This window comes from Pyxicephalus adspersus, chromosome 12 (genome assembly GCF_032062135.1).
Source record: "Pyxicephalus adspersus chromosome 12, UCB_Pads_2.0, whole genome shotgun sequence".
Classification (NCBI taxonomy): domain Eukaryota; kingdom Metazoa; phylum Chordata; class Amphibia; order Anura; family Pyxicephalidae; genus Pyxicephalus; species Pyxicephalus adspersus.
This window is the reverse complement of record NC_092869.1, coordinates 41,426,907-41,439,383: the sequence shown is the minus strand read 5'-3', so window position 1 is coordinate 41,439,383 and position 12,477 is coordinate 41,426,907. Positions and strand designations below refer to the sequence as shown.

The following is a 12,477-nucleotide window of genomic DNA, read 5'->3' as shown; positions in this document are numbered from 1 at the left end:
AATATCCCAAAACTGGACTGCATATTCCAGATGTGGTCTGACCAATGCTTTGTACAGGGGCAGGATAATGTCTCCATCTCTGCAGTCTATTCCTCTTTGTGAAGAACTTATAAACCAACTGTATGACATGGGAATGTGCAGAACTGGGGAAAACTCAACAGGATTGGTAAACCTGGAGGGATGTTGGTCTCCGTGCATTATTCTCAGGCCGGCTAGGTGAGCAAGACATCATTCCTCCATTGGTAACTTACATTCTGCAAGGTTTTCCTTTTTAAGGAAGCAATATTTCGCTTATCTGGCAGCAACACATGGAATATGTTGGTCTACTGCAATGAAGGACATTGAACTACATGTAATTGATTTTGTGCTGGTGTTTAAGCAACTTATAAAATGTGAAGAGCTCACCTGAATATTTCCTATATTCAAAGTCATATCTCAGTTTTGTTCCTTCAAAAGATAAGAGTGAACACAATACCGCTACTGCCTTTCCATATAAAAGATTTGGAGCATTGTACTGCTATCTAAATAATCACTCAACTACAAACAACCCATAAACATTACAAAATAAGAGCAAAGTCCACCAAAGCAGGAAATCCATTACAAGTCATTTAAGTCACATGATTACAAATCAATCATCAATTTCAAACATAAAAGTAATCTCAACAATGTTTCATTTTTCCTTAGGCCAGTCATACACTGGCTGAGTTTTACTTATGATTTCCAAACTTATAAAACAAATGGATTTGAGGGGAAATCAGCAGCTGACCGAATCCAAGTAAAACTGATTTTTGAATTTCGGATCAGATGTGCATAGATCAGACTTGCTAGTAAAATTACACACGTCATAAATCATGTATGTATAGACAATTGATTAAATCAGACTGGAATTCAACTTCTATCAGAGAAAGGTGGAAGGGCAAAATATTGTATGTGTGGGTACAGCGTCCTTGGACTTCTGATGTAGCGCCCTTTGAAAGAAATGCATTGAGCAGAACTAGGTGGTGCCAATGATCATGCACATTGTATATACTTCTGCTGTCTAATAGATATGATTGCACAGGATTTTGGTATGCCCTGATTTTTGTACATTAAACACCCCTATTTGGATTACGGTGCAATTGTGGCTTAACTTTGCTTGCAGGAAGTTGGGAGCATTCTTACAGACCAAAGTCCTGCACAGACATTAGATTTTTGTCCCTGGAAACAATCTTTCATGATCATTTCCAGTAACAAGAGCTGACCACACAACTCTGTATGCAGAGAGGAGAGTTGAGGGCAGGTATGTTGCACTCCGCCCTGCTGGCCTCTATAGGAAATTACAGTGGTTGTTCCTGCTCAGCCATCAGCAGGGCAGATTGATGAATGACCAGGACCGCTGTGTGCATTGATTTTCATCCAAGATGAGCACAACTATTTATTTCAAGCAGCAAGTATCTAGAATGTGAATTAACTTTGCACTGATTGATCAGTGATAGTATACATCAGAGTCTTGTTTTCTGGTGAGGGATTTATTTATAAATTTATATATTCATTATTTTTATTTTATTATTACACAGTATTTATATAGCGCCAACATATTACGCAGCACTGTACAAAGTCCATAGTCAAGTGAGGGATTTATACATATATTTATATATTCATATTCCATACATATAAAGCTGGAAGTTGCATGCATTGACTTCTCTTGCATTGTGACAAACTCTTAAAACTTCTCTTGTGGTTGTATTGTTTTTATTTTTATTATTACTACTAAATAATTCATGGGAGAAGAAGTGGGCACAGGGAGATAGAAGGCTTTTTTAAGGCACTAAATTACGTATTGTTAAAATCATTAATTTTATTCAAAGTTACTACAAAGACAAATCAATAAGAAAATGACTAAATAATAGGAATAGTGTGTATTCAAACAATGGATAACTTTTTAGATTGTGATTTAAGCATCAAAACTTGCTTATAGATAGTATACATTCACAAAGGTAAATAATGTATTAGAACAAATATCTCCCTCCCGATGCGTTTCGGCTCTTGGGGCTTCCTCAGGGGATTCAGAGAGCGTGATAGCAAAGTTTGAGCTTGATTTTCAATGCCAATATAAGCAAGTATTGGTGCTTCAATCTAATAAACTATTTATTGTTTGAATATGCACTATTCCTAATATTTAGTATTTTCCTATAGATTTGTCTTTGTAGTAACTTTGAATAAAATTAATGATTTTAACAATATTTTATTTAGTGCCCTAAAAAAGCCTTCTTTCTCTCTGCCCTCCTTCTCCCAATAAGTATTGGTATCCAATTTAAGGCTTGGCACATTGGTTAACCTATTTGCTTAGGGTCGTCATTTCTTTCCTCTACTACTAATTGATTTATTAATAAATTGCATATTTGCTTGTATGTACTAGGCCTGTTAAATAGATTTGCATTAAGGTTAATTTATTTCCAGCTACCACGGAGCTTTGGGAACATTTTGGAGCTGTGTAAATATATTTAGTATTCCTGTCAAGTTTAGGAAGTGTCATTCTCCCGAAATAATGCATGGACATTTGATCAGCGATGTGTGTAACTCCCAGGTTACAAGATACACAGCCTATTGCTGATCCTCCTGAGCGACTGGTAACCCAAGATGGGAGCTGGGATTCCTTTTCAAAATAAAACAGGAGCCACTGATCTGTAAAACAGAATGGGGAGGGGGACTGGGTCAGGGGGTGCAGTCTGTTTCACCAGCTTGTGCCCATGTCTGGGAACTGCCCGGGGCCGATCTGTGTCATAGAGAAAATCCTTTGTTGGGCTTACATGACGGAAGCAATGGCTTATCCTACAATAACAACGTTCTGAAAAGTTTGTGGCCTGGAAAATGAATTTGCTCTTTCACCCAAGCCTATGTGACCCGGGAAGTGAACTTATATAAGGAGTCAAACTTTTTGTGACACATGTCGCAGTCCAAATATAAAATACTTTTGATTTGGCAACAACTTTGGGATGTCAGGGCCTGTCTGACTGCATACCCATTAAAGGCAGGATTCAGGCATTTATTAATAATAATAATAATAATAATAATAATATTATTATTATTATTATTATTATTATTATTATTAATATTAATAATAATAATAAACAGGATTTATATAGCGACAACATATTAAGCAGCGCTGTACATTAAATTAGTTAGATTAGATTCTGTGCCATTTCTATTCTTAGCAAAGCAACAGGTTCATTTATATCCCGGACCAACCCCTTGCATATATTCAACTTTACTTAGCACCTTGCTGCTCTGTTACCTTTCTGAACCCTAATAAAGATAGTGGGTACAGCCAGGTATAGAGGAACACATGGCTCAGAGACTTTTTTTAACACAATACAAGGCTGGGTGTACCATATGCCAGGCTCTAGCATTGCTCTATGGGCAGGGAGAGTGTCCAAAGCCATGTGTAAGCCTACTTTTAGGCTGATGGGCATCAACACCAAGGAACCAAATCAACACCCATGCCTTTTCATTTTGCATGCATCCAATTTCCAGGGATGGAATGCTCTAAAATAAACCTTAATGGGTTGTCAGGGGTGGAAATTCTGTCCCAGTGCACAGCTGTCAGGTATGGTTCTCCTTGGCCACTCATCCAAATTTTCTCCTTAGGATAATGCAACACAAACAATAGTTATCTTATGATACTACACCATTACTAGCTGGACTGGTAAGATGTTGGACTCTTGCTTCCTTGCAAGCCAGGTTTTGGGTCAGTCAGAGAGTAAATAAAATAGATGAATGAAAGCCAATCTGCATGGGTAGCTCAGAGGTTAGCAGTCTGGCCTTTTCAGGGCTAGGTCCCAAGTTGCATGGAGTTTGCAGGTTCTCCCCGTTTCTGTGTGGGTTTCCTCCGGGTCCTCTGATTTCCTCCCACATTCCAAAAACATTCAGTTAGGTTAATTAGCTTCCCCCCAACATTGACCTTAGACTGTATAAATGACATATGACTATGGTAGGGATATTAGATTGTGAGCTCCTTTGAGGCACAGCTAGTGACATGGCTATGGACTTTGTACAGTGTTGTGTAATAGGTTGGCGCTATATAAATACTATGTAATAATAATGCTGTATTCTGAATGCTGAAAGCTCTCTTGGTCCAAAGTTAACAGGTCTTTTGGAAACTTTTCTAGGGTTGTGACATTTTGCCAAATTATGGTAACCTGCCCATCTGACAGCAAAAGCTCAGATTTGGAGTTAAATGACACCCAGCAATAATTAGTCCATTTTTAATGAGTCCTGGCTGCCATTGACATTGTCTATTCTACCCCACATATGAGCATTTGTGGGGCAGCAATAAGAACTTCCCACTGCTGCACAACAGGAGGAGAAAGTTTTGGCGTCATACAAATGGCCAGTATTATGACTAGTTTAATGCAAAACATAATGCCCAGTACAATTGCTGGCAATTTTCAGGCAGACCAACCAATCCAATCAATATGTTTATCAGTAACCAATTATCCTCAAAACATTTCACATAGATAAAAGGAACTCTTAATCCAATTGAAATTCTGATTGGATGAATGTTCAATCAATCCACTACCAATGGAAACCCAAAACATTGGTCTCCTACAATCCATCAGCGGCTGAATTCTCTTCTGATCTAATGATTTTATTGAGGGGTGGGGATGGCATTTGGTGGGTCATTTTAAAGTTGTGATAGGTTTTAATCTTTCATTTCATTATATTTTATATGATATAATAAATATTGTAGGGGCTAAAGTCAGGAAGTTATAGCAGAATAACTCCATTTTTTCAGAGTGAAATAAAGGGCATTTTCTAAATAGGTTCTTGGAATCCGAGGCCCTTTTCTCCTTGTGTTTGCAGAGTTGAGAGGTTGGCACGTCTGCCAGTCTCTCCTCCAGCTTACACAATACAACTTTTTGGCATCACCTAAATGATTACAGAACAGCAGACAGCTTTCTTCATTTCCATGTTTGTTTTCCTTCACTGAAGGAAAATAATAGATGACAAGATGTTCCACCAAAGATCACAGACTATTCTCTGAGCTGTGAAAGTCACTGAACTCTAAAGCAAATGATATAATAATATTTATCTAGCGTAATAGTAGAACTTTGAGTACATTTTCCTAAATGCAGAATGGGGACGTATAAACTATAATAGGATTACTCAACCCAAATCTAAATATTGCACTTCTTGTAAATGCCGGACAGATGAACAACTTGTAAGATCAGCGACTCTTGGTGAGATCTTTGTGCAGAGTTCCCAGGTCTTTACACTTGCTTTGGTTATTATGAGGCCTCCCATTAACATACCTACAACAAGGTGGCTCAGTGGTTAGCACTCCGGCCTTTGCAGTGCTGGGTCCAAGGTATGAATTTTGGCCAGGCTATTATCTGCATGGAGTTTGCAGGTTCTCCCTGTGTTTGCATGGGTTTCCGTTGAGTACTCTGGTTTCCTCCTACATTCCAAAAACATGCTGTTGGGTTACTTGGCTTCCACCATAAATTGACCTTAGACTGTATTATTGATATATGACTACGGAAGGAACATTAGATTGTAAGCTCCTTTGAGCGACAGCTAGTGACATGCCTTTGGACTTTGTACAGCGCTGCGTAATATGTCAGTGCTTTATAAATACTAATTAATAATAATACCTGCCAACTTTTGGAGATGGGGAAGAAGGATATTTTTAGTTGAAAATATGCAGAGAAATGAAACCTCTCCCATGCACCTATTTTACAGACCACAATAATAATTAAACCCAAAAGATCTTTTTATACAATCGCTTTTCCTTTATATTAACTTTCCAAAATACCAAAAATTGAATAATTTGTAAGCTGGGTAAAGGTTTTGTGCAAACATGTTTTCAGAGAGATTTATATTCACCCAAAGAGGACTGAGTTTTTTCTGCAGCTTTTATTTTACATAATACATATGCAGAAGGAGAAGTTGGAATACAAGGTGATACATCCAAAAGTCTTAGGTGTACAAGAACCAAGACAGGAATTATGCCAGGAAGATGTCGCATCCAAAATATATCAAAAGCTAGAAGCTGACTCAGCACAGTAGGTTAAACCTGAGGATATAATATCTGCTTTTAGAAGACTGGCTCTAAATTTTTCCAATTTTTTTAAATTCTTTTCTTTGCAATGACATAATTGAGATGTATATCAGATTTAAAAGCAACAAAAATGTCTTATCATTATTAGTATCAAGTTTAGTCTTTTTTATCCTGAACGAGTACAACTGATATACTTAACCTCCGCCAGCCAATGAAAATCACCCGACATTGGAACAGAGAGATATTGCAATAAGTATTGTAACACCAAGAAGAGTTGCAACTTCAACCCCACAGGGGCCAATTATACAGTTATCTGTAACATTAACCTTAGCTACTGGATGGTGTCACTAAAACAAAGCAAATTCCCAAATGATAATAAAGATTAATATTTATCTTCTGCTAAAAGTTAACCTTTTGTGAAAGACGTAACTTGCCTTTACTGACTTGTTTCCCTGGCTGTCATGCAGATTCAATGGCTTTAGTAATCCTGAAACAAGTATACAAGGCAATGGCTGCAGTCATGTTCTACTATAGCGAAAGAGAAAATGGCAAACCCACAAACAACCAGGCATCCAGCATTTTCAGGAGGAAGCCAATATTATCAGCCATATTTGTTTTATATCAGTTTAATTTACAAGTATTTTACCTGTTCTATGATAATTATGTAATATTCCATGTTATAAGCTAATAAAATAAAATATCTCCATTATTTGGAAGAAAAAAGTTCAGAAAAGGACTTTCAGGAAAAGCATCGCATCTTCATATGTTATATATATAAAATGTGTACCTGTCCGTTACATAGGTTGCTGTTCCTTTCCTGTTGGAAGCTACATTGAAACCTGAAAAAGGCTAGGAAACTGCATGCAACAAAGAATGCCTCCAAAAAGAAGAGAAATAGCAACCCATGAAAGAGACAGGTAAACATGTTTTGGTGCATAACTCGGAGAGGCATGAGGCACTGGATGTAATAAAGCGGTATATGCAACGGAGATGCATGAGGCACTGCATACAGTAACTCAGAGAAGAATAATAATAAGAATATTATTAAGAAAAGAATAAGGAAGTATAAGGCTCTACGTGCAACAGAGAAGCATGGGGCACTAATCACAGAAGAATAAGGCACTGAATGTAATAGGAAAGTAAAAGGCACTACGTGCAACAGAGAGGCATGGGGCACTGCATAACTCAGAGAAGCACCAGGCACTATTCAGAGAGGATAGGTAGTACTGAGAGGTGATACTGAGGTAGGAAGCGTTTTCTGCAAGGGAGAGATTTTTACACAGATTTGTCGGTATCCGTAGCACTTTACTCTTTATTCAAGTCAATTCTAATACAAATGCAACTTTAACAAGCTTAACTCAGGAAAGCATGGGACACTAATCAGAGAGGAATATGGCTCTGGATGTAATATAGGAGTATAGGGCTCCACATGCAACAGAGAGGCATGGGACACTGCAAGACTCTGAGAAGCATTAGACACTAATCAAAGAAGAAGAAGGCTATGGCTGTAGTTAGGAATTATAAAGCACTACATGCAACAGGGGCATGGGGCACCACATAACTCAGAGAAGCATGGGGCACTAATCAGAAAAGAATATGGCCATGGATGTAATATGGGCGTATAGGGCTCCACATGCAACAGAGAGGCATGGGACACTGCATAACTCTGAGAAGCATGGGACACTAATCAGAGGGGAAAAGGGCACTGAATGTAATAAGGAAGTATAAGGCACTAAATGCAACAGAGAGGCATGGGGCTCTGCATAAATCAGAGAAGCATCAGGCACTATTCAGAGAAGAATGATGAGGCACTTGAAGTAATACTGAGGTAGGAAGAATTGCACAGATTTGTCGGTATCAGTAGCACTTTACTCTTTATACAAGTCAAGTGGAAATACAAATGCAAAGCTTTATCAAGCTCAAAAGAAATTTAGGTCAGAAATGTGTATATAAAGGCCCTGATTTATTAAAGGCTCCCCAAGGTTGGAGTGGATACACTTTCATCTGTGAAGCTGGGTAATCCAGCAAACCTGGAATGGATTTCCTGAAAGTCATTAGCTATTTGTTAGCAAATGTTTTAAATCCTGAATCAGATCCATTCCAGGTTTGCTGTATCACCCAGCTTCACTGATGAAAGTGTATCCTCTCCAGCCTTGAGGAACTTTAATAAATCAGGGCCATAGTGTACAGTGGTGGAATTAGCCAACAGTGGGCCCCGTGCAGAACTAACTTGTGGGGGCTCCCGTTGTATGAGGAATGCCCGGGGTTCTTGTACAGCAGCACATTTTGCACCTCATTATGTTTACCCCTGCTATTGAAAGGTTTTTTAATTCTTGTCTAATGTTAAGTCTTCTGAACTGGTAAAAATCTGCTGGTTCCTGGATTGTCAGATCACGTTAGATCATTTGCACTGATACTCGCTCATTGAATGCAAACTGGTTTTTCTGACAAAACTAGTCGGAAGCACAATTGGCAAACAAACTTTTTATTTTCATGATGTTATGCAAAGTAGCTAGATCCGCGGTCAAAACTGCAAACGTCAAACTGTTAAAACCACAAAATAAATAGTTTCCATCTACTACATTGTTTCAAGCCATATACAGACGCTAGATTTTCAACATGACAAATCATTTAGTGATCCACCTTTTAGGATTTCTCAACAACAAACCTTGATCACTGATATTGTTATGCCAACATGTTTTCTGAAATACAAATGTATGAAAAAATAATTGACTATAGGTGGTTCGGAGTATGTAATGTACAGCACAGCATTCATAGTGGGCCCAGTATGAATGCTGTGCTGTACATTACATACTCCGAACCAACTCAAGTTGGAGTATGCAACATACTACACATCCTATAGACTGGGGAGTTTGGAGGAAGCCACATCCTTGCCTTGCCATACATGCAATGCTTAGATGCATTTCACTAATGACCCTTAATCATAAGGACCCATCCACTTAAAATATGCTTTTCCACCATCCCTTTCCCTGGTTCTTTCTTTGAACCTTCCACAACCAATCACACAAAGGAAAGGATTTTCCTGTAAAAGGAAAACTTTCCAAGATAACTTTATTATTATTACCGGTATGCTGGATTTTGAAGTTCCTGTGCAGCTGCAAGGCAGACTGTTCATGGCTTTTAGTAGAAGTTAGTGGTACAAATATTTGCCTACTGCCTGAAACCCCCACAAGGCAGAATTAGCTAAAAATGTAATTTCTTTGTATCTCTAAAGAAAAAAAATACATTTTTAAAATTTGTCTACAAAATAATGAAATATTTCCACACTGGGTCCTGTTTACTGTTTTCCATTTGTAATATTATGATTGGCTGGAATTACCATAATTGAATCAATAATGCCAACTGATACAACTCATAAATATTTAGGGTAATACTGCCACCTGGTGGTTGTGTTACTCTATAGCACATTGAGAGCATTTATGCTTTTCTAAAATGCAATTAAAGTATACCTGTACCCTGATAAAGTTATTAAAATGACCTTTACTGTGATAATGTGCATCATGGTACCATTGCTTAAAAGCCCGTGTTAGTTTCTATGCAAATGCAAATTTCTGCCTTCTCTGCTAACCTCATCTGCTAGGTGTTGATATTAATTTGCATATGTATAAAGCATAATGCAGCATAGAGTAATGGGATTGTGATTTTATTCTTGCAGAAGTAATTAGAAAGTTAAATAGTTTTTGTGGCCATTTACTCTAACAATTAATTTTGCAGTACAAACTTCTAGGGATGTACCCCCATGTACCCCCGCGGTTTCTTCAAACTTTCTGGGTTGTTTTATATCATTGTTTTACTATATGTATATATATATATATATGTTTTTTTATGTTTTATATCAAGTTTGTTTATGTTTTATATCAATTGCTTTTTTTTATAGATATTCCTTTGATCTCATTGTCCCCTGAGGAAGCCAAGGGGCGAAACGTGTCGGAAGATTTATTTATGCCATCCTGATTTATATGGCTAAGTATTATTATGCACAATCTGTGTTATTTGTATACCATACAGTAAGAAATAGTTGACCTATGTTGGAAATAGGACTAAACACTGTGTGAATAAACTATGTATCTTTTTAAAATAAGATTGTCTGCAAAAGCCTGCTTTACTCCCCTCCCATGCTTCTAATATAGACTTGCTCAGGCTGGGCAAATATTAATCCTAGTTAACATATGAGTCCTTTTTGGTAAACTTCTTTCTCTGCAATAATAAAATACTATATGGAGGTCAGACCTTACAGCTAGGGAGGAAAGAAGATGGGAGATTTGGTTTCAGTACAGGACAGTTGGGTGCTAGGTGCTTCTCCCCATTCCTGTGCTGAGTCCTTGGATCTGTCATTAGGGCTCCTATCACCCTTTGGATTCTGGGTCTGCACAGTTCCATTAACCATGATGAAGGGTTCCTACGATCCCTGCACTGGGTTCCTGGGGCTGCACACAATTTCTGTTCCCAAATCTGTTCACCTGCTATTTCCATGATAAGGGATTTGTACCATATCTGCTCCCAGTTCTGCATTAGAAGGTGTTCCACTATTAGTACATCATTATTATTGTATCAGTAACAGGATGAGCTGGAACACACAAAGGTGACTGGGATCAAATCGGAATTGATAGCAGTGAGATATCATTATTATAGACATGAAGAATCCAGGGTCTCAACGCTTCAGTCTCCTCTCCTAAAAAGTTGTCTGGACATTTCAAATAGAAAACAGACACGCAAAAAGTTTTTCAGGCAAATGGATAAAAAAAACTTTTTTTTGCTGTGCTGACTTCCGTCTCCCTGCTAGCATCTCTCATTCATGACTATTTTAACTAGAACAATGAAATACTGAAAATACATCTTGAATTAAAATTAACTCAATTCTTCATTTGTTGGAAATTATTTAGTATATGACCACCTAACATGAATCGGTGTTCTTTAATCCAATTTGAAGGAAATAATCACAATTGTAGGAATACCACACAACACTAATCTTCTGGCACTTCTATAATTGGGTTTGAATAATTGGACCACCATTGGACTATTTCCATGTTTAGTATCCACATACCTTTTTCACCTTCTGAGATTAGTATAAGATTCTAAGTCATCACCAATTTGAGTCTCTTTGATGTCCCCTGGAGAAGCAGACATGGCGAAACGCGTCGGGATATAAAAGTACTTATACAAGTGATGCAATCTGGCCATATGTAAACTTTGTAATATAGATTTCTCTGTATTTCTTGGCTACAGGTATTTAGCATTGGTTTTCTTCCATACAAAATACTAATATTACATTGCTGCCATAAAAAGCCGCTTTCTTTTGTTTCTTTACCTACATACTTGGGCAGCATGGTGGCTCAGTGGTTAGCACTCTGGCCTTTGCAGCACTAAGTCCTAGGTTCAAATCCCAGCCAGGACACTATCTGCATGGAGTTTGTAGGTTCTCCCCATGTCTGCGTGGGTTGCCTCCAGGTACTCTGGTTTCCTCCCACATCCCAAAAAATATATAGTTAGGTTAGTTGGCTTCCCCCTAAATTAACCCTAGACTACATTAATGACATATGACTATAGTAGGGACATTAGATTGTGAGCTCCTTTGAGGGACAGTTAGTGACATGACTATGGACTTTGTACAGCACTGCATAATATGATGGTGCTATATAAATACTGTGTAATAATAAATGCTTAATGAATAAAAAACCTCTGCAGAATTTATGTTGGTGAGATATTTTGTGTATACAGAAAAAAGTACAGGCATGTGTTTTAGGCAGAAGAAAGTGGAGGTAAGATCAGGCCGGGAGCATAAAACTGCTTGTAGACCTGAGATAACACAGAACCGCAATCCCTTCTTATCACCAAGTACACCTCTAATGACATTAGCTGGAAGAGAAAGACTTTCCAGAAACCATCTGTTCAGTTTCCTGCTGCCACCCATGAATAAACACATACAACTACCATCGCTCTTAGGAGGAACAGGGCCGGGCCATAGAAGGGCAGAAAAGGCAACAAACAAAACATCACAAAAAAATCTATCCTGCTAAAGTAGTTCACAGCTCGAAGGAAGGGAGCACTTTGCCAAAAAACCTTTTCCTGGCATAGGAAGAACTATTTGTAGTAGAAGGTACAAGTACCTTTAACTCATCAGTCCACTATTTCTCCTTTCATTGTCCAGTCACAGGCTGGGGGCGGGACTAGACCTGTAAGTGTTACGGAATAAAAGATCAGGTCTCCTGACCTACCAAACAGAGCTCTGGCGTTGTAAATCTCAGGACTGGACAGACAAACACACTCACTTTTCAGCAGGGGTGTAGTGGGGCGGGCATGGGTGGGAACGCCTTGCCCTTATTTTTTTCGGGAATGAGCATGCATGCCTAACTGATTCTTTGGCGGTCCGCGGTTCTGACCAATCTGCCCCCATGTGGGGTCAGTGGAAGGACCCC

General features: G+C 38.3%; 1 protein-coding gene across 8 annotated transcripts in view; it reads right to left on the bottom strand.

Moving 5' to 3' along the window:
• EML1 (EMAP like 1) overlaps window positions 1–12,477 on the bottom strand; it is a 90,001-nt gene that overhangs the window by 65,230 nt on the left and 12,294 nt on the right. The gene's annotated exons all lie outside the window — the stretch shown is intronic.